The 22,410-nt window shown below is 52.4% G+C and overlaps 1 protein-coding gene across 2 annotated transcripts in view; it reads left to right on the forward strand.

The window, feature by feature from the left end:
• Positions 1-2,749: 2,749 nt before the first annotated feature.
• Positions 2,750-22,410, forward strand: part of METTL22 (methyltransferase 22, Kin17 lysine) — a 243,238-nt gene continuing 223,577 nt past the window's right edge. Inside the window, exon 1 of one of the 2 annotated variants that reach the window (XM_086941264.1) lies at positions 2,750-2,808. The gene's annotated coding sequence lies outside the window, so the exon portion shown is untranslated. The remainder of the gene's footprint in view (positions 2,809-22,410) is intronic. The other variant, XM_086941265.1, reaches the window with a different exon arrangement.

Genomic DNA, 22,410 nt, shown 5'->3' on the forward strand with positions numbered 1-22,410 from the left:
GTGACTGCTCCCAGCCAAGAGACTTGAACAAAAGGAGGACTCCACGCCACTGGAGTCAAGCTATCCTGGCTGAAGACGGCTGATAGCCAGAAACCAGTCCTAGGATGCTTGATTCCGGTCCAGGGAAGACATGGCTTGGCAGTTTGGGCTGGACTGTTCCCATGAGGCACAGGATCAAGACTGTATTGCATATGGCCATGTCTGCACTGGGGTGGTGTGGTGAGCTAAAAACGATGGATTTAGGCCCAGATCTCTGTACTGGTGTGAATTTATGACATTGTTCTGCATTCTGTCCATCAACTGTTGTTTTTGCATTTGTCTACCTGAGTAGGACGGGTATGCTAAGACGTGAGTCCCGTGCTCTCCACGCCACTGGAGTTAAGCTGTCCTGGCTGAAGACGGCTGATAGCCAGAAACTGGTCCTAGATGCTTGATTCCGGTCCAGTGAAGACATGGATTGGCAGTTCGGGCTGTACTGTTCCCATGAGGCACAGGGTCAAGACTGATTTGCATATGGCCATGTCTGAACTGGGGTAGTGTGGTGAGCAAAAAACGATGGATTTAGGCCCAGATCTCTGTACTGGGGTGAATGTATGACATTGTTCTGCATTCTGTCCATCAACTGTTGTTTTTGCATTTGCCACCCCGAGTGGGACAGGTATGCTCAAACGTGAGTCCCGTGCTCTCCACGCCACTGGAGTCAAGCTGTCCTGGCTGAAGACGGCTGATAGCCAGAAACGGGTCCTAGGATGCTTGATTCCGGTCCAGGGATGACATGGATTGGCAGTTCGGGCTGGACTGTTCCCATGAGGCACAGGGTCAAGACTGATTTGCATATGGCCATGTCTGAACTGGGGTGGTGTGGTGAGCAAAAAAACGATGGATTTAGGCCCAGATCTCTGTACTGGGGTGAATGTATGACATTGCTCTGCATTCTGTCCATCAACTGTTGTTTTTGCATTTGTTAAGGGCCCAGCAGGAGTCTTAAATAAGAAAGCCCTGTCCCTGCCTGCACGTTGTGGCTTGTTGCAGGCGAAAAGCAGATAACGTGCAGGCGCTGCCGAGTGTCCCAATGTTTTGAAATTACACCAGATGAGTTTAGCACATTATTCAGTGGGGACAAAATTCTTGGCAGGGTGGACGGCGTTCACCCTGTGAAAATAGAGGGTGGACGCTGTCCACCCGCGTGTACTTCCAAAACGTGCCCTGTGCAAGAGTATACCCCTGTGATAACTATTTTTGCAGACATAAGGGTACTTTACCTTTTTTTACTGCTACTAAGAGCCTTTTAGGCGTACTAATTTATTACCTGTTCTTAAAGCTTGTGGGTTTTGGAAATATACACAGGCTTTTCACTTTTTTTGTATGTTGTTTGAGCAGTTAGGCAGTGGGAGGATTTTTAAAATGTGCCCTGCGTTGGCGTAATTCTATGGACATTTATGTACTTTTAGGTCTCTATTTTATTATGTTATTTATGGCCCCAATGGGATTTTAATAAGTAATGTTTTACTATTGAATTCTATATGGATGTCAATATGTATGTTTGTGTCTTTTATGGCCAATTTATGGCCGAATAAAGATTTGTTCTGATTTTGATGTTATAAATGATATAGCAAATGAGTTGCAAAGTTTCGTGACTACGATAATTAAGGAGCCGACAGATAATGTGCGTAATCACCAGGGAACGGACGGACAGGTGCATGGTTGTTGCCTGTTTATTTTTAGATGTGCATGGTGTGCTTGGTATCCTTGCATGGTGAGCACTGTATGGTATCTGTTAGACGGAAAGCACGTCGTAACGTTTCCCTCACTTGCTCAATACGCTGCCGGTTTTAAACTTATTTGTGGGAGACTGGGAGTGCAGAAAAGAACCCAGCAACTGTTTTTTCCAATTGACAAGATGGGTAAGTGAACACGAGACTCTAGTTTCGATCGCTTCCGTGGCTACATTTCTTTATTAGCTAAATTCTATATCTGAAATATCATTCTGAATGGCCTGAAATACAAATTACTGACTGGTGCAAGTAGGACGGCCACGGCATTTCATTAGCTGGTTATTATATAATAAAATGGGATGGGTACAAATGATATTATACCTACTTTATTGAAAAATACTTAATTTCGAGTTTCTGTTTTACTATGTTTGGGAGAGAACAAATGCCCCTCACGTTAAGGTCAGTAGCGCAAAGCAAAATGGTAAGGTCCCCCGAAGAATATGAGGAGCCCCCCGTTTCCCATTTCACGCACATTTGAAGAGTTGTGTACTCCACTGCGCCACAACGACTGCCCATTTGTAGAAGTTCCATTAAATGTAGTCTACGTTAGAATGCACCATACATTCGACCACAGTAGTTTGAGGAGAAAGTTTCTGCTGTGTACATTTACGGTATCTGTTCTGTTACGCGTGACATTTCACCTGTTCCTGCCTAAAATGTATAAACATATCGAAATAGACTGACATCCAAAGAGTGAGAGAAAGTTGGTATCACTCCTTCAAGTTCCGTTTACGGATAACCGTTAGGGTCTGACAGTCAAGGTTAGAAACGGACCAATCTGTTCCGAACCGCTGCACGCAAGTTGAGCATTCGCCGGAAGTAACGTGCTAGGAGCCGAATCCATGAAACGTCCAATCCAGGAACCTCGATGTTTCGTCAATCGAATCAAGATTGTGTTACCGTCGTTGTGCGGGCCAAGCTTGTTTTGGGTTTTCTTGTCAGGCAGTTGAGCTTTTTTTGTAGTTAGTGTGTTAGCTCGTAGTGAAGTGAAAGGGAATGTGCTGGATCTAGCTTTCTGAATCGAGCAAATCAGGTAACCCTCTGTTCGCCTCTATCCTTGTGGGAAACCTAGCAAAATTGATGTACCGTTCGCTGTGTAGAATTAAATAAACCCTAGACCGTGTCCGAGAGCTGGCTAAGCATATTAATAATTTTGCTTGTAAATGTCACAGTCTAGACTAGAGTCTTCTCGGGCCACGTGTCTGGGTCTGGCTTGGTTCTGTCCTGTGGGGTCTGGCAAGCCAAAACAAGCATTGGCGTAGCCAATAAGTCATACCAGGGCTTTAAGTTGGATGAAAAAAAAGGGGGGGGGGGTCCAAGTGGCGTGGCCAATATTCTTAGGGCGTGGCCACTTACACTAACAAAACCTGCTTCGCATAGTGTGCCGCCGGACTTGTATTTTGTTGTTTCTGTCATTGCATCCAGATATGATACAACAAGTAACATCATACTTACAAGTCAGGACTATTGGCTTTGTCAATTGTTGTTAGTTGCATATGATAAATTAGCTGCAACTGTGGCTTGTATATAATATGGAAAAAGCTTCCACATAAAGCCCTGGTGACACCACTACAATGCTGCTCCTTAGTTCCGAAAACAGAAGAGAAATCCAGAGAGAAAATTACTCTCTTCAAAGGATTTTCCTTCCCCTATAACGCTCGAAAAAAACGACAATGATGGGTTTATTGTTCAGTAGATTAATCTGGTCCATCCATGATTGAACCGGGGGAGGAGAAAGTGAAGAGGAGGAGAGGAGGAGGAATTCAGTTTTGGAGGGATTCAGAATCAGTTGATGTGTTGACATCCAGTTTTGAATGGAGTCCAGAGTAGAGCTAAGGACGGAGAGATCGTGAGTGGAGGCAACCTTGAGGTAGATTTGAGTGTCGTCTGCGTAGAGATGATAGTGGACCCCGGATTTACTTAGATTTCCCAGTGGTTCCAAATAGAGTTTGAACAATGTGGGTGCAAGTATAGAGCCTTGAGGAACACCTTGACCCACCGTCAAAGGAGATGAAAGACTGTCCGCTATTTTGATCATTGGGGATCTATCAGAGAGTAAGGAAGCAAACTATTTAATACAAGGGAAGGGAAAGAGATAGTGACTTGACCTGGCTGCCCCAAGCGCGTAGTTCTTAATATGATAATTACATTTATTGGTAATCATTTTCTTACAAGTACAAATAGTTCAGTGATGGGCCATCATATAAGGGCACTTAATGGTATGGGGATATCTCCACTTTGTGAACCCAAAAAAATTGGAGTGCTGAAATTGTGTTTCAGGTGTAAGATTAGGCAGGTGGCAAAGAAAAACTCAAATGAAGAAATAGCATTGCTAAATAATGAGGGTTGTGCAACCTCAGCATTGTTATCACATTGGAGAGGGGAAAACGGATTGTTATGTTATCATCTAGTCAAAAGTACTATAATTATTTGTTTACATTATCGGAACAGGGAATTCAAAAATAAAGTACTCCATAGTTAAAGCTCTGATTAATAAAGAGAGATGATCATAAGTGATTATCAAGCCTTCAACCTGTTAACACAATACCTGGCGGACTGGTTAATATCTATGGAATGCAGAACCACCCAGCCTTATCTAAAGCTCAGTTGAGATGTTTGCAGGGTCATGTAAAAGGGCCCATAGTACACAGGGTTGTTGAAGTCCAGGGTAAGTGTGACAGGAGAAAAGCACTGACCACCAATACACTTTCAAGAAGTGAATGCCAAGCCATCAGCTGCAATGGTGTTTTTTTCATGTTTTGAGGTTCTTCCTTACTTGTTTAGTATTGCATTAGACTATCTCCGGAAAATAAATCTCCATGATCTTTAGCAAGCAAAAAACGAACAGTTTTCCAAACTATGACACCTTAAAAGATAAAGAAAACAAGAATATCTGAAAGAGACACGTTAGTGATAGATTCCTTACCTTAGAATATCCCCAGGCGTCAGACTGGATCCGGAAACTTTTGCGTAGCAGTACCCTTGCGTGTCGGTAGTCTGCGGCTCCGCGTCCGTCGTCGTGGGCGCCGTGATGACGTCGTCGGAGTACTTAGACGCCGCCTCCGCGTGCTGACGTCATTTCTTCTTTTTTCCGCGCCAGCCAGCGCAGATCTGGAAAGAGCAGTTCCCTAGTCACTTTTTGACTAAACTTTTGTGATCTTTTGATCCATTTCGAAGTCTTCACGACTCCGACGGTGCCGTTAGGGATGCCCGGATTCAAGCATTGCGACGAGTGCGACCGTACCATGTCGGTCACGGATCCCCACCGCCTGTGCCTGATGTGTTTTGGCGTCGACCATGACGACGAGGCCTGCTCCGACTGTCGGGCCCTTTTGAGGAAGGCCAGGCGGGAGCGGTCCCGCAGGCGACTCGAAATCCGCCAGTCGGCCCGCGCCGTGTGAGGTCCCGGTCCCGGTCCCATGGGAGGTCAAGGGACAGGTCGCGGGGGCGGAGCCGTCACAGCTCCGGGAGTCGGCGCCACTCCTCCGGGTCCAAGTCGTCAGGTAAGAAGCATAAGAAGTCGAAGAGACATCATCGCTCTTCTGATTCCCCCCCAACGCTCGCGCGATGCGGCCGGGGGTTCGGGTGACACCGCCCACGCGGCTCCTCGGGAGTCACGGGGCCGCGTTCGGCCCCATACCCCCCGGTCCCTGGGCTGAACACGACGCCGAAGGAGATCGAGCCTTTCTTCATTGCCATGAGGTCCCTTTCTCCTCCGACGGGTTCCGCGGCGCCTTCGGGCCCAGCGAACCCGTTTGGGGGACCTAGTGGGTCGGGGGCTACGACCCCGACGCCGTCGGGTGCTTTGGCCTCGACGCCGCCGGCGCCTTCGGGCCCGGCGCCGCAGGGCCCCACTATCCCGACACCGCCGGTGCCCTCGGGCCCGGCGCCGCAGGGTACAGCGGCCTCGGCGTCGTCGGCGCCTTCGGGCCCGGCGCTGCAGGGCGTTGCTGGACCCTCCTCGGGCGAAGGATCGTCACCGGTGGACCTTACGACCCCCCCGGCGTCGGTCCGTGTGGTGTCCCCTCCGGCGTCGTCCTCGGGCGGCGCCGTCCCCGATGCCTCCTCTCAATCGGTTCCGACGTCGGGACGACACCTATCGGCGCCGATCTCGACGCCGTGTGGAGAATTTAGTTTCTATGAACCATCCTCATTCCATTACGACCCTGAATCTCAGGAGATGGGGGAAGAGGAGTATTGGGAGGGGTCTGGCTCTGGTAAGGGAATGCCAGTCTAACATGGACTGGACAGGAGACCTTGGGGAGGCCAGTGGCCTGGACACCTCTCCAGACACTGGATTTGTCTCTCCTCCTACCGTGGCTTCGGAGGAGGGTGCTACTTATGGTGTGGTGTTGATGAGGGCTGCCAAGGCCTTGGGCCTTGAGCTCCCCGTCGCGGCCGTGAGGACTAACCTCCTCACTGAGGTCCTTAAGCCGCAGTCATGCTTCATGGAGCCTCTGCTGCCGTTTAATGAGGCCTTGACGGACGTTCTTTTGGGCACTTGGTCCAGGCCCGCTACAGGTTCGCCTGTAGATAGGAACGTGGCCAGACGCCACCGCCCGGCCCCGGGCGACCCATGTTTCCTGTCCACCCACCCCACCCCGAGAGTCTGGTTATCCAGGCCTCTAACTCCCAGACCGCCTTCCCGACGGCCCCGCCGGACAGGGAGTCCAAGAGGTACGAGAACTATAGTAAGAAGATCTTCTCGTCCCTTAGCTTGGGACTGCGGTCTTCCAACACCGCTTGCCTCTTGGGCCGTTACACCCACTCTCTGTGGGAAACGGTGGCGGAAGTGCTGCCAGAGTGTCCGTTGGAAGTACGGGCCAAACTCGGCCAAGCCCTAGTGGAGGGCCGGGACGCAGCAAAGTATTCAATCAGGTGCGGACTGGATACTACTGACTCGCTGGGCAGAGCGATGGCTACGACGGTGGCGGTACGATGCCACGCCTGGCTGAGATCCGCCAACTTCTCGGCAGACGTCCAGAATACACTCATGGACATGCCGTTCGATGGCCGTCGCCTCTTTGGCGACAAGGCAGACCACGCGCTTGAGCGCTTTAAGGACTCCAGGGCTACGGCCAAGTCCTTGGGCCTCTCGGCCCCGCGCCAGCAAATGGGTGCCTTTCGCGGCCAAGGAAGGGGCACCCGACACGTGCCGCCAGCCACTCGCCGCAAACTGTCGTCCAGCGCGGCGGCGGCTGTGGAAACCGCCGTGGAGGCGGTCGGGGAAACAAGCGGAGCCAGTCCACACCTGCCCCCGCAGCATCCGCCTCTAAACCCTCCTAGTCCGTGCTTTTCGGCCCATGTGACGCCAGTGGGAGGCAGGGTTCGCCATCACCACTCTCACTGGCGCACAGTCACTTTGGACAGGTGGGTGCTGCAGATCGTCCGAAGGGGCTACTCCCTCCCCTTCGAGACGACCCCTCAAGCCATGCCACCGCAACACCACCGCGTATCGGGGGATCACTTGCGGCTCCTGCAGGAGGAAGTTTCGTCCCTCTTGGCCTAGGGGGCCATCGAGCGCGTTCCTGGGCCAGAAGTAGGACGTGGTTGCTACTTCCACTACTTCCTGGTACCCAAGAAGGGCAAAGGGGGCCTACGCCCTATCTTGGATCTGAGGAACGTCAACGGCTTCCTCCGGAAGGAGAAGTTCAAAATGCTGACACTGGCTCAGGTCTTGGCTGCCCTAGACCCAGGAGACTGGATGGTAGCGTTGGACTTGCAGGACGCATATTTCCACATCCCCGTCCTGCCGGCCCACCGGCGTTACCTGCGGTTCACGGTAGGCCTCTAGCACTTTCAGTTTACCGTGCTCCCCTTCGGCCTTATCAGCACCCCACGGGTGTTCACGAAGGTGATGGCGGTGGTCGCAGCTCATCTGCGCAGGTTAGGGGTCTCAGTCTTCCCCTACCTAGACGACTGGTTGTTGAAGGCGGGCTCGCCCCAGACAGTCGTCAGCCACCTCCAGACTACGGCGGATCTCCTGCACCTGCTGGGATTTTCCATCAATGTGCCGAAGTCACACCTGTGCCCCTCTCAGAAGCTCCTTTTCATCGGAGCGGTTCTCGACTCGGCGCAGTTTCGGGTTTACCCGCCCGAACAGCGGGTTCGGGATATACAGGCTCTGATTCCGATCTTCGGGCCGTTATCCTGGGTTTCGGTCAGGTTGACGCTGCGGCTTCTGGGGCTGATGGCCTCCTGCATCCTTCTGGTGCATCACGCACGGTGGCGGATGCGGGCTCTGCAGTGGGACCTGAAGTTTCAGTGGGCCCAGCACCGGGGCAACCTGTCCGACCATGTCCTGATCTCGGAGGGCACTGCGAGACAGCTGCAGTGGTGGCTCACGGACCGCGATTGGGTCAACGGCAGATCCCTCTCCCTTCCCCAACCGGAGCACGTAGTTGTGACGGACGCGTCCCTCCAGGGCTGGGGAGGCCACTTGGGAGAGGCGGAGATCAGAGGACTCTAGTCTCCGGCGGAGTCCCGGCTCCATATCAATCTGTTGGAGCTGCGGGCGATTCGTCTGGCACTGAAAGCATTCCTCCCGTCTGTCCGAGGGAGTGCAGTGCAGGTGTTCACGGACAACACCACCGCCATGTGGTACTGCAACAAACAGGGCGGAGTGGGGTCGTGGACCCTTTGCCAGGAGGCTCTGCGCCTCTGGCAATGGCTGGAACATCAGGGCGTGACTCTGGTGGTTCAACACCTGGCAGGTTCTCTGAACGCCAGGGCGGACAAACTCAGCCGTCGGTGCTCGATGGATCACGAATGGCGTCTGAACTCGGACGTGGCGCAAGGCCTCTTTCTGCGATGGGGAGAGCCTTGGTTAGATCTATTCGCCACCGAAGAGAACGCGCAATGTCATCAGTTCTGCGCGTTGGAATTTCCAAGGCGGCACTCGCTCAGAGACGCTTTTCGTCGCGAGTGGAGCTGCGGTCTGTTGTACGCCTTTCCGCCTATTCCTCTTCTGCCCAGAGTGCTGAAGAAGATCAAGCGCGACCGGGCGAAAGTCATCCTTGTGGCTCCGGACTGGGCACGAAGGTACTGGTATCCCGAGCTACTCAGTATGTCAGTCGATCCCCCGGTTCGTCTGCCTCTTCAGGAGGACCTTCTGTCGCAGCAGCAGGGGACGGTCCTCCACCCGAACCTGTCCAGTCTCCACCTCCATGCTTGGAGATTGAGCGGCGACAGTTGAGGTCCTTTGACTTGCCTCCTGAAGTTTGCAACATCATTCTGGCAGCCAGGCGTCCCTCCACAAAGACGGTATACGCCTGCAGGTGGAACAGATTTGTGGCATGGTGCGCAGCAAAGGCTGTGAATCCCCTCAATGCCCCTCTCTCTGAGGTTCTTCTCTTCCTTCTTTCTCTTGCCCAGCAGGGCTCTGCTCTGGGCACTATCAAGGGCTATCTTTCGGCTCTTTCAGCCTTTCTGAGGCTGCCTGACCAACCTTCTTTGTTCAAGTCCCCTATCGTAAATCGATTCCTGAAGGGCATCACTCATACCTTTCCTCCTGTTCCCTTCGTGATGCCTCAGTGGGACTTGAACCTGGTTCTAACATTTCTGATGTGCGCTCCCTTTGAGCCACTTCACAACTGTCCTCTTCGCCTTCTTTCTTTGAAGACTGCCTTCCTGGTAGCCATCACCTCTGCCAGGAGAGTGAGTGCGCTCCAGACCCTCTCTTGTAAGCCTCCTTTCCTTTCAGTCCATCCGGACAAGGTTGTTTTGAGGACTAGGCCCTCCTTCTTGCCTAAGGTGGTCACGGCCTTCCACATTGGGCAGTCCATCACATTACCCACCTTCTTTCCGCCTCTGCACCCCTCGAGAGAGGAGGAGAGGCTCCACCGTCTGGACCCAAAACGTGCGCTCTCGTTCTATCTGGATCGCACACGCCAGTTCCGGGTGGATGATCAACTCTTTGTTGGGTACGCGGGCGCTAAGAAAGGGAAAGCGGTGCACAAACGGACCATCTCTCAATGGATTATCATGTGCATCCAGGCGTGTTACTCCTTGGCTAAGAAGGAACCCCCTGTTGGGCTGAGGGCTCATTCCACTCGAGCCACGGCCACTACAACTGCCTTGGGCCAAGGTGTGCCCTTTCAGGACATTTGCCAGGCAGCTACGTGGGCCTCGTTGCACACGTTTGCAAGGCACTACTGCCTGGACAGTCAAGTCCGGAGGGACGGCTACTTCGGCCGTTCCGTTCTCCAGGACTTTCTGGTGTAAATATTGGTTCGCAGACCCACCACCACGGGGATGGTATTGCTGGGGTATCTATTTTAAGGTAAGGAATCTATCACTAACGTGTCTCTTTCAGATGCACAAGTTACTACTTGTGTAACGATATATCTGTAAGAGACATTAGTTAGTGATAGATTCCTTACCGTCCCACCCATCCTCCCCGTTCTGCGAACCGATATCTAGGGTTAAGGTCAACCCCTTTCAGGGCCCTAGTTTCTTGGCACCAGTGTCGGTTTTTGTCATGGCTCTGCGCTTCTGGCGCGGAAAAGCTGTGGCTAAGAACTGACGTCAGCACGCGGAGGCGGCGTCTAAGTACTCCGACGACGTCATCACGGCGCCCACGACACCGATGACGGACGAGGAGCCGCAGACGACGCCTACCCACGCACAAGGGTACTGCTACGCAAAACTTTCCGGATCCAGTCTGACGCCTGGGGATATTCTAAGGTAAGGAATCTATCACTAACTAATGTCTCTTACAGATATATCGTTACACAAGTAGTAACTTGTGCACCGAGATCCCTTTTCAATGTACATGCACTGGCTGTTCCTCTGAAGAAGAAAAACAATGACCCGAAGGGTGACCTCTAACGGAGCGTTGATTCTCTGGCACCGAGCGCCCTGTTATGGGATGGCGCAAAATGCAATTGGTTTCATGTTACTTAGGCGCAGTTGCTCAAATGCATGCATGTGCAATATGCATTTGTAAGCAGGGCGGTGACGTGAAATACCCACAGTTAATTGGTGAAGTTGCAAAGCAACTAGGATTTTTAGACCATAGTCTTTCCCTGTCCATCGCAGCCGAAGAAAAAGCATTTTTATGCAGTGTGATCCATCATCAAGCACCTACCTGGGGGGGGGGGGGGGATTGTTCTTAAACACTCTCAGAAGTCCAGTAGCAAAAATAAATGAAGGGCATGGCACATTAAGGAATTTCCAGCAGAGCAGAGGACTGTGAGCGTGAGCCCCCGAGGCACCTTCCTCCGCCTTCCTCCACCTCAGGCTGTGGCGTCTGGGGACCCGACTGAGCAGTCTCCAGGCCTGCTACGTCAAGTAGCGGCTATGGCTGACCCTCTCCCCATTTGTCACTATCTGACTGAAAAAACAGGACACCGCTAAATTACTCTCCGCCGCAGAGCTAAACCAGTTTGTGTTTATCCACCTCACAGAGGGCATCACCAGACCACAGCCTCGCCGGCTGGTGGAGATCTGTGCTTTAATAATGGCACTGTTGCATAGTCACACTAGAAACACAAAGTTTTTATCTAACCGTGAAATATAATTTCAGAGGTTGATGTCACAAAGAGATGTTGGTTTGGGCTGTGCATTCAGAAAGTGGTGTAGTTGGCATTGTTTGTATCAAGGGCAGGGCACGCGTGACACCTACTGTAGCAGGAAGTGGATGAAACTGATTTTATTTAAACTAAATTAACAGCACAAAGTATTCGATTAAAACAAAATTCCAACTTCCTCCACACCTCATTAATGGGGGAGGGAGGAGGCAGCTGCAGGACATGAGAGGGAGCGAAGAGCAGCTGCAAGGGGTAGAGGTGTTCTTTTGGAATGCATAGGAGATTGTGAACTGAGAGCAGCAGCAAGGACAGAGGTAAGGACAGAGGTAAGGACAAAGTAGTGCATTGAAGGAAAACATATGGCCTATAGTGAAAGGATCCATGTAGCAGGGTGTGGGCTTTTGGCCGGGTTATCAAATAAACTCACTGACAAAGGAGTTCTAGGCAACAAGGGTTTTATTGTTTTATATTGCCTTCTCTTCTGTACTGGCACTCTATAGAATGGTAACGGGTTTTCGGCGTCCTCTGCCGCTTGTTTCGTCGTTCCCAACCGCCGAAACTCCCTGTGCCTCCTGGGTGTTGTAGGCCTTGCTTCCGCCGTTTTCGACTCCCGTCAGGAATGCCGCAGAGAAAGAAAGAAACTAATATTAGGCTACGGTTGTGATGCTTGATTAGGGTAGGGAAGTGAGGGACCACGCGTGCTCTCAAAGGTTATGGTGCCGATAAGGTGAAGGGTGGGGGAATTGGTGCACAGATGGTCGTGTGAATTGTGTCACAGAGGTTTACCCCACTTACGCCCCGCCCACCCCGTGAACCGTGACCGTACCTGCTCTAGCCACACTTCGTGTGAAGTGTGGCTGGGCGATGCGCCTTCCCGTTGGCCTCCCGGCTTGTCGCAGTCGTCTCTGATCCTTCACCCCTCGGCTTCGCAGGTCAGTGATCCGCTGTCTCCCTCGACTCCTGCCTCCGTCCTCCGCTGTTCCGTTCCCGCCTCCGCCACCCGATGTTCCACGCTCTTCTCCTCTCCCGACCTCCTCCACTGCTCTCCCGCCTCCTCCTCGATCGCAATCCTCGTTTCTCCGTCCTCCGTCCTCCTCCACTCAGCTCCCTTCTCACGCCACCACTCTCCACTACCTCCGGGTGTAACACACACCTGAGTGTGTTTCGGGCGTTCCTTTACCTCCTGCTGGTGGGCGGGCTCATGGTCCAACTCCGCCCAATTAAAGTAACACGGCTCCTCCGGGTCCTGTGTGGGGTTGAACCAGTCGCCAGCTGTTTTCCATGTATCGGTGTGCTGTGCAAAAAGAGGGGACACAGGTAAAGGTAACCCAGGAGGGCCCGAGTCCGGGTCCTCCTCGTCACACAAAGTCAGTCTCCAGGGCGGAACAAAAGGAGGGACTACTGAGTGTATTCACCAATGAAAAGCCAGCATTTCTAGAGGACAGTAAGAGGAGCCAATAAAAAGACTGGCATTTTTGTGAAGCCCATATCTAGATACTACATGTTTCTTCGAGACAGCGCATGTACTGCCTAGGTGAGACCTAAAGAGTATGGCGCGTCCTAGCTCCATAAATCAATCTAGCTCAGCAACTGTTTTTAGTAAATCTACTCAATGCCGTAATGTGTCTTTTTAAAATTGAAATTCACTTGTTGACTGAATAACCTTTTAGTGAATTTTAAATTCTCTCATGTAATTTGACTTGGGTTGTGTGATTTACATGCCAACTTGATTACGGAAACACTCTCTACTTTGGAATCCTAGCCCATGTCCTATGCCAACTTCAAATCACCAGAACGCCGCCTTCTAGCTCATCCAAAACATCGTGAAATAACCACATCTCTTCAGACATCCACAATCTACACTGGCTCCCAGTCCAGGAAAGATGTAAGTTCAAGCTACTCACCCACACCTGCAAAACGCTCCACAGAGCCGGTCCAGCTTACCTCAACCACCTCCTCAACTTCTAACCCACCAGACACCTTCGATCGGAGTACCAGGCAAGACACACCTCCATTGCATCAAGACCAGAAGCGGAGGATGCTTCTTCTCATACCTCGCAGCCAAGACCTGGAGCAACCTCTCAAAATACCTCAGAACTTCCCCTCCCTCATAGACCTCTGAAGAAACTTCAAGATTTGGCTTTCCCAGAAACAACAGGCATTATCTCCTCCTCTCCCTCAGGCCTGCCCTACTCCGCGGCTTGATTCCTTCACGAGCAGTGCTTTGAATTGGCAAGTACTGTCCGGTACATAGTACCATCACTTTTTAGGTCTCGCCTAGGTAGCGCACATGCGCCACCCTTGGAGATGACCTTTTAGAAATTGGTCAGCTCTTTTCAAGAACTCGTGCTGGCATCCACCTTGCGGAGGCGCGGGTGGCCAGTCAAGCGAATTGAAAACAGATGGCCCACACGCCGCTGCTCGCTTCTGCAAGGTGCATGCCAGCACAAGCACGAGTGCTTGAAATGAACTGTGTGCATTTGCCTGCTCCGAGAGAGGGCAGGTCACCATCCGTTTCCAATTGTCAGCCTTTCAAATGCGGCCTTGTCATGCTCACAGTCACCCTTGCTGGGCCTGTGGCCATGCCCCTTTTCTTTCAACCGGGCCTCGCATAGCTGTCAAGGTTTCTGATTGCATATGTGTGACATTTTCATCCTTTCAGTGGATTTATGAGTGACATTTAACTACTATGAGTGACACTTTCGCGCAAGCAAAATCAAGCACTAAAGACCTGCGAACCATATAAATATCAGAAATTACATTCAACTGACTAACAAGAAACTCTAAGAAGATCTTAAAACTGCTAAAAACACCAGAAATGGAAGGGCTTTTAGTGTTGTCAGTGAACTGCCAAATGTGTGACACTTGGGGTGTAATTTTCTCTCGAGTAAAACGAAGCAATGAAGTGCATGGAAGGAAATAAATATAAAATATCAGACACTTTATCAACGAGAAACCCTAAAATACCTTGAAACTGCTTCAAAACCCTTACAATAGAAGATTAAGAAACTGATACGAAATGATTTGTCTGCATAGAAGATATGAAAGTAAAGAAATTATCATAAAACCTTTCACATCCCCATGCCATTGCACTTTATTGTTGCCAATACAGGTAAGCGCATGCTGCAGAAATCAAATGAACACAGGGCAGATATGTTATTCCGGGATTTAAAAAAGTAAGCGAAATCACCTAAAGCTGGTAAATATTTGTAACCTTTAACCCCTTCTGTGCTAATGACGAGCCCAGGCTCGTCATGCAGCACGGTGCTCGTGACGAGCCTGGGCTTGTCATGAGCCGTGGAACGCTCACACGCGGGGCTAATTCCCCCGCTGTGCTGAGCGTTCCATTGCGCGGGCGGGTTCATGACGAGCCCAGGCTCGTCACCAGCACATGAGCACCGTGCTGCATGACGAGCCTGGGCTCGTCATCAGCACCGCGGCGCCGTGCGCGGCCCCCCTCCCCCACACTGCGGGGGAATTAGCCCTGCGTCGAAGGGGTTAATTGAACATACTACAAAGAACTAACGCAAATAGAAAGCACTTTAAACGTGTTCTACTGCTTATCCATGACTATTACTTAGAGTAACCAAACACAGAAATGGAAAGTTACAAATTAATAAATCAGATTTTGTTTCCACTTCTATTTAGTATTATGTCCAGTCATTAGCAGACTTGATAAAACAAATAAACTTCTCTTGGGAATGTGACAACCCTAGTCAGAGTGCTTGACTCACCTGACTACTGCTGTCCATTCCACTACTGCCTGGGAGTGGGTCTGAAGGCTGAATGCTTTGCCAGCTAACTGTTTTTCCACACTGTTGGTGTGACGTGTCTCGTTGATTCATCTGCAGTTTAAAGCTGAGTCTGAGGCAACAGAGAGCCACAGGCAGCGCTCCTCAAGATTTCCTTGATCTATTTGGCAGCAGTTTTTGATACAGGACCCGAGTGTGTTATTTTCGGCGGGCCGGCCTGAGCACCAGTGATGCCTTCCTGGGGGCTGGCAGGATTATTATAGTTAAAAACATCCTGCCAGTCATGAGTGCTGACGACCCTCTCAGGTTTGAGGTTAGCATACAGTGCACTGCTAATTGCCATTTGGGCAAGAGGAGGCCAGGCTCATACTCTCCCTCTTTCCACTTCTGGCGGGCATCGCTGCGTACTTGGAAGAGAAACTTTAATTTGCCTGCTGCTGCTGTCACTCGTTACTTCATATGGCCATAATCCCAACACAGTTCAAGGGTGGCGCCAGTTGCCGGAAACACAGGGCACCGCCCACGGATCATTCAGTGCTAGCGCACTGCCGCGATTTGATCACAGAAGGATCACTGTAGTTTCTATTATCCTCTCGAAAGACACAGTGCTCGGGCTTGATTCTAGAGATCATTCAGGCTCACCACACAGCACCAGCTGCACAAAGAGTCATCAGTGCTGTGACTGCTGCTTGGGGCTCCAGCAGCCGCTGTGGTTCGTGGGTTGACTCCCATTTGCACGAGATAATGATGTGCATTAAAGCAATTTCACCGCGGCGGTGCAAGCAGCACTGCCATTTGGCACAGTTCCACTCAGCTGCTTAGGCGGCAGCCACCCTGCTTGCGCCACAGGTGACCTTAGAACGTAGCGTAAGTACTGACTTAGTCGGCCGGGTTGTAAGGTCAGGCTGTGACAGTGGTGCCGCGCCGGCAGGGAATGCATTACGGCTTTTAAAAAAGAATACATTGTAGCAGCCTCACTGCTGTGCTCTGTGCTTCTGGCAGCGCGCGCCCAGGCCTGCAAGTGATGTCTGCAGGAGTAGCCCCGGAGCAGGCCAGACACACAGGCATGCACGCAAGCTAGCAGCCTGGGGTGGCCAGTAATCTACTAGTTTAGCGCTTTGTGTGACAGCAGAGGGAGTGGCATCAAATATGTGACAATGCATTTCAGAGCACCACACTGAAATCTGTTAGTCACATCTGATGCGTGATACTTGGTAGGACTGCCTCCAGCTCTACTCCATGCTGCTGTTTAGCTCCTAAACTAGGCGCGCATTCCTTTCCAATTACTGCACACAAAATAACTGTTTTACCCAGCAAAATGCAGCAGTCAAGACTGTTTTATGTACTTTTTTTTTTTTTTGTAAAATTTTTATTTTGCAGTATATCAGTAGAAACGGAAAGGGGGTGGGAAACAGTAAGAGGGGAATCAGAAAAGGGGAGAAAGACAGGCGACATACCGCCACTCAACCCCACACAGGGGGGCGCAAAAAGTAGGGAGGGTGCATTCAAAAAGGAAGGGCGACAGGGCTCCACAGTTCACAGGTAGCCAACAATAGTCCGACAAGCAACGAGGGAGTGTCACCCAGTGCAGCTTCTAGCCCAGAACAGGCCCAAGTTCCGCCAATAGTCCAGCACCCCTCCCTAGTCATAGCCAGTCGTAGCAAGAGAGAGAAGAAAGAAAGGAAGAACACAAGACAATTACCCCAACTACCCCGCCACCCTCAACCCTCCCCAACAGCACCCTCCCCCCGGCGGCGGCGACCGACAAGCACACAATGCAATGCAGACATTCTCGTAATCAAAGTTGGAAAAGATGAAGAGACCGCAGCGTTGACGGGCACACAGCCGAAGGCAAGCCTCGGGACAGAAATCTCACAAGCGAGCCCCAATTGTACATAAAATTTTTAAAATTCCCCAGGAAGATATCAGAGAGGCGTTCCATGCTCAACAGACGCCACAATCGGGCATGCCACAAGGAAAGAGCCGGGGCAGATGGGGACTTCCATGCAGCCGCCAGAGTCATCTTGGCTGCACCCAAACATAACCACAGAACACGCTTGTCCGCTCTAGTCTGATGTTCAAGCAGTGGATCCCTAAGCCCTAGTAGAACAAAGGCCATGGTGTCTGGGATCGGGTAACCCAGGATATCCTTTACGTGGGAGAGAATCTCAGCCCAGAATGGTTTGATGGCGGGACAATCCCACCATATATGGCTAAAGTCCCCTAGCATCCCACAGCCCCGCCAACACCTATCTGAAGCAGTAGGAAATATATGGTGTAGTTTAGAGGGATATAGGTACCAGTCAAAGATGAGTTTCATGTGTGCTTCTCTGAGGTCAGTAGAGTGATTATGCGTTGTCACATCCCTCCATAAGGCCTGCCATTCAGTAGTAGAGATGTCCCTCCCCAGTGTGGATTCCCAATGGTCCTGATAGCGCGGTCGCGGTGCCACGGTAGAGTCTAACAGCAATTTGTACAGGAAAGAAATCGTTCCCTTCATGGTGGAGGTGTGAAGAATGAAGGACTCAAATTTCGACAAGGGTCTGGTAGCCGCGTCCACCACGGCAGGCGACGTCGCCCAATGTAGGAGTTGGAGATGTCTGTAGCGTTCTGTCGGAAGGACGCCATAGTCCCTCATGCAGTTGTGGAAAGTGAGGGGTTCGACGCCATGGAATAAATGGGTGAGGGATCGACAGCCACCCTCCCTCCAAGCGTTAAAGGGACCTTCCTCCAGGGCCGGGGTAAAAGCCGGGTTGAAATGAATCGGGGTGAATGGGGACGGGAATGTGGTCCAGCGGTCGTCACTGCTCACCGTATCCCAAACCTTCAATACTGTGCTCGTGGGAGTACTAATGTAGGCATTTTTGGGCCGGTCTGCTTTAGGCTTCCAGGCTAAATCCCAGATGGAGCGACCCGCAACACTCCGATCCATGTGGAGCCAGTGCTTTTCCGATAGCTGTTGGGACCACTCCACGATGACCCTCAGTTGGGCGGCTTTGTAGTACAAGTGCATGTCCGGAAAGCCAACCCCACCCTCCAAGCGTGGGCGCCGCAGGACCGAAAACGGAAGCCTTGCACGGCCACCCTGCCAGACATATTTCAACATCACAGTCTTTAGTCTGCGGAAGTAATCTAACCCTATCGGAATAGGCAAAGCCTGAAAGAGGTACAACAGTTTGGGAAGGAGCACCATTTTAAGAGCGTGTATCCTGCCCAGCCACGAGATGAATTTAGGCTTCCATCGTTCCAGCTCCGCCCTAATAGAAGAGAACATCGAGGGGAAGTTAGCCTGGAACAGGGCATTCACGCAGGGGGTCAACCGCACGCCTAGGTAAAGCAGGGACTCCGACGCCCAGGCGAGCGAGGTGAGCGGCCGGGTCAGCCGCACCTCCCCCGCCGACAGGGTCAGATTCAGGATGTAGGACTTATCGAAATTAACCTTGAAGCCCGCCACCTCCTCGTAGACGGAGAGCACCGAGTGGACATGTGGGAGCGACAGCGCGGGCTCCCTGATAGACAACAGGACGTCGTCCGCAAAGAGCGAGATCTTGTGCTGCTCGCCCGTAAAGGGAAGACCTAAAATCTTCTCATTCTCCCGCACCGCCATAGCCAACGGCTCAATACTAAGAGCAAAGAGGAGGGGCGAGAGGGGACATCCCTGACGCGTCCCTCGGGAATGACGGAAACTCGAGGATCTATGGCCGTTGATCAACACTCGAGATGTAGGGCAGCTGTAGTTGGCCTCAATCATCCTCACCAAAGAGGGCGAGAAACCGAAGGCCACCAGTGTCTTGTGCAAAAACCCCCAGTCGACGCGGTCGAAAGCCTTCTCTGCGTCGAGCCCCACTAGCACCGCGGGTATGCGAAATCGTTCCGCCTTTTCGATGAGGTGTATGACGCGGCGCAGGTTATCATGGGTCTGCCTGCCTTTAATAAACCCCGATTGATCAGGATGGATCAGAGTAGGCATCAGATCCTGCAGTCTACCCGCCAGAATAGAGGAATATAGCTTGGCGTCCAGGTTGAGAAGTGCGATCGGCCGGTAGGATGTACAGAGAGTAGGATCCTTCCCTGGTTTGGGAATGACAGTGATTAGTGCTTCGGCCATAGAGTCCGTGGTTCTGCCATCAACCGCCATTGCGTTGAAGAGGGAGACTAAGTAGTCACACACTTCGGAGGCGAACGTTTTGTAGAAGAGGGCCGTGTAGCCGTCAGGCCCTGGGGCCTTGTGCAGCTTCAGGCCTTTAATGGCGTCTAAGACCTCTTCCCGGGTGATGGGGGAGGACAGTGAATCATTCCATGCAGTAGAAACTTTCGGGAGAGACAGACCCTCCAGGAATTTGGATTGTGCGTCCGAATCAAGGGCGTCCCTCGAGTAGAGTGCCGCATAAAAGCGCCCGAATACGGTCGCTTTGTCAGCATCTCTGTGCTGGACAGAGCCCACGTGGTCGCGAATTCCCCCTATATAATCTTTCTCCCGCTTGTCCCTGAGTTGTCGGGCAAGATGGCGCCCGATCTTGTTGCCCTGGGAATAGGAGGTGCGCCTGAGCCGCAGAAGAGTAAACTCCGCCCTGTTATTGTAATGGGCCCTCAGTTTCCCTCGCACCGCCGTCAGGGGGCGTAGAGTCACCCTGGAGGGGTTCGCCTTGTGGGCCTGTTCTAAGGAAGCCAGTTCCAATTCCAGAGCCTCCCTTTCCTTGCGCCTCAGCCTGTTCAAATTCGCATTGAGGGCGAGGCACGTGCCCCGTAGAGAGGCCTTGCAGGCGTCCCACGTGGTATACACCGACGTGTCCGCAGGTGGGTTGAGGAGGAAGAAGTCACCAATCGCCTTGCGCAGAGCTGTACACGATTCCCCATCTCGCACCAGAGCAGCCGGGAAATACCACTTGCGCCAACCGTCCCCCCCAGTGGCCCAGTGCAGTCCCAGAACCACGAGGCTATGGTCCGATAGTGAGAGCGGAAGAATATCAGCTAATTGTATGTCCCCCCGGAGGGCCTGACTAACCATGACATAATCAATGCGGGAGTACGAGCGATGTACGTTAGAAAAAAAGGTGTAATCCCTGGTCTGTGAGTGGAGAGAGCGCCAACTATCAATCAGTCCCATGTCTCCTATCTGACTTTTAGTTTCATCTGAAAACACTCCAGTGTCCGCCCTGCGGCCCCCAGAACTATCTAGACCCCTGTCCCACACCATATTGAAATCTCCCAATAAGAGTAAGTGGCCCTCTACGAAGTCCCCCATCCTGTCCAGCAGATCCTGCAGAAAGCCATTCTGTCCCGTATTAGGGGCATACAACACAGCAAAGGTACACAGGCGGCCACGCAACAATCCCTTCACCAGCAGCCAACGACCTTCCTTATCCACACTGACGCCCATGGGTTGAAAATGCAAGGAAGCTCGGAAGAGCAGGGCCACCCCTCTATGCTTCGTGACCGCAGATGCCCTATAGATAAGGGGGAACTGCCTATGACGAAGCCTCAACTCATCCCTCCTAGATAGATGGGTTTCCTGGAGGGCCACCACATCCAAATGATGATCCACGATATACTTCCAGAGTTTCTGCCGTTTCTGCGGAGAGTTGAGGCCCTTGACATTCCAAGTTCCTATGCAGACAGGCATAAAAGGCAATACAGAGTCCACGCCATGCTCACAGCCAGACAGCCACGGTGCCCGCATCGGCCCCGTACACACATCAGGGCCCAAGCCCACGGAAAGATTCGAGGGAAGTATCCCAGCCACAACCACTCCGAAAGACCCACATGGTCAGACCGCAGGCCGCGCCCGGCATTCACGTTCCGAAGGCACACAGGGGTCATGGAAAGGCACATTTCGAAACAACATACAAACATAGAGGGGAATGTCATCGAAAATATCCTCAGCATACACTCATCACACATCGCCGCCGCCACTCCCCGAACCCCCAACCCCAAACCAAACCATCCCGCTATGACACCCACACGCAGAGCTTCAAAAGGCCCACCCTCCCCCCCCCCCCAAGAACAAAGAACAACAAAATGCAACTCAAGGCACTGAACCTGAACCTCGCAGTCTTCAGTTCCAGTAGGTCGTGGTTCAGAAGTCTCCCACTGGACTGGGGTTGGGGCAGGGGGGTCCACCTGGGGACCCCCAGGTCCACAGTCCGGGGTGTCTTCTCCAAAAGTACCATTGCGCCCCGGGGACCTCAAGTCGAGAGCCCCTCCGACACCACTCCATAAGTTCGGGGTCATGCTGCACCAGAGCTCGTCTGGGAATCTGTCATGGTGGCGGAGGCCACCGAAGCCACTGCAGCTCCTCTCTCCTGCTCACTAGTCGCCGAATCCGGCCGGCGTCGGTCCGCGGCTGGTCCCACATTGTGCCATGATGAAGAGCGCCGCCGCCTCCGAAACGGGGAGCTACGCGTCTCCTGCGTCGGTTCCGCTTCCTCGATACCCAGGAGATCCTTTGCCTCCCGCAGAGAGTTGATCTGTCGCAACCGATTCTCCCAACGAAAGATGATCCGGAAGGGATGGCCCCAGGAGTAGGATACCCCGCGTTCCCGGAGGAAGGCGGTCACAGGGCGGAAGTCCCTCCGCTTCTGCAAGGTCGACGCTGCCAGGTCCTGGTAAAGCTGGGGGCGATGGCCCCTAAATTGCAACGAGGCAGTGGTCCTCGCTTTTCGCAATATCTTCTCCTTCAACTGAAAGTCGTGTACGCAAACAAGGATGTCAGGAGGCGGCCCTCCGCCCCTCCTGGGCAGCCCAACTCTATGCACTCTGTCCATCTGGATGTCACGCACCTCTTCATCTTCCAAGATCTGGAGAAACAGGGCCAGGACGTACCCACGCAGGTCCCCTGCCTCGCCGTCCCACGGCACCGCTTTGATACGAATGTTATTTCTTCTGGAGCGGTTCTCCAAATCTTCCGCGTGGGTTTGTAGATCCAGATTTTGCTCCGTAAGGCGTATGATGTCTTGTTGGAGTTGATGCACATCATTCGCCATGCTAAGATCATGGTCTTCCAGCGTCGCCACTCTTTCGCCGATCCCATCCACGTCTCTCCGCACCTCTCTGAGGTCCGAGGCCAACTGCGTCCGGAGTTCGGAAATATCGTCTTTGATAGTGGCGAAGAGTTCTTTCATGAAGGCTTTGGTCGCCGGCGCCTCATCATCTGACTGTCTGGAAGAGCCACTGGCCCCTGGTGAGGCCGGCTGCTGCGACGGTTTGGGGACTACCTCCTTCCCCGTCTTCCCCCCTCTGCGTTGTGAGTTGGACATGGTGGTCAGTCTCTTCCACACTCCTGCATTCAGGCTCCAGATCGCCGCCACCCGGAGGGCGAGAGTCGGGACAGCGACTCACTGCGCCAGGGCGACC

Source organism: Lissotriton vulgaris, chromosome 10 (assembly GCF_964263255.1).
Source record: "Lissotriton vulgaris chromosome 10, aLisVul1.2, whole genome shotgun sequence".
In the NCBI taxonomy this organism is placed as follows: Eukaryota; Metazoa; Chordata; class Amphibia; order Caudata; family Salamandridae; genus Lissotriton; species Lissotriton vulgaris.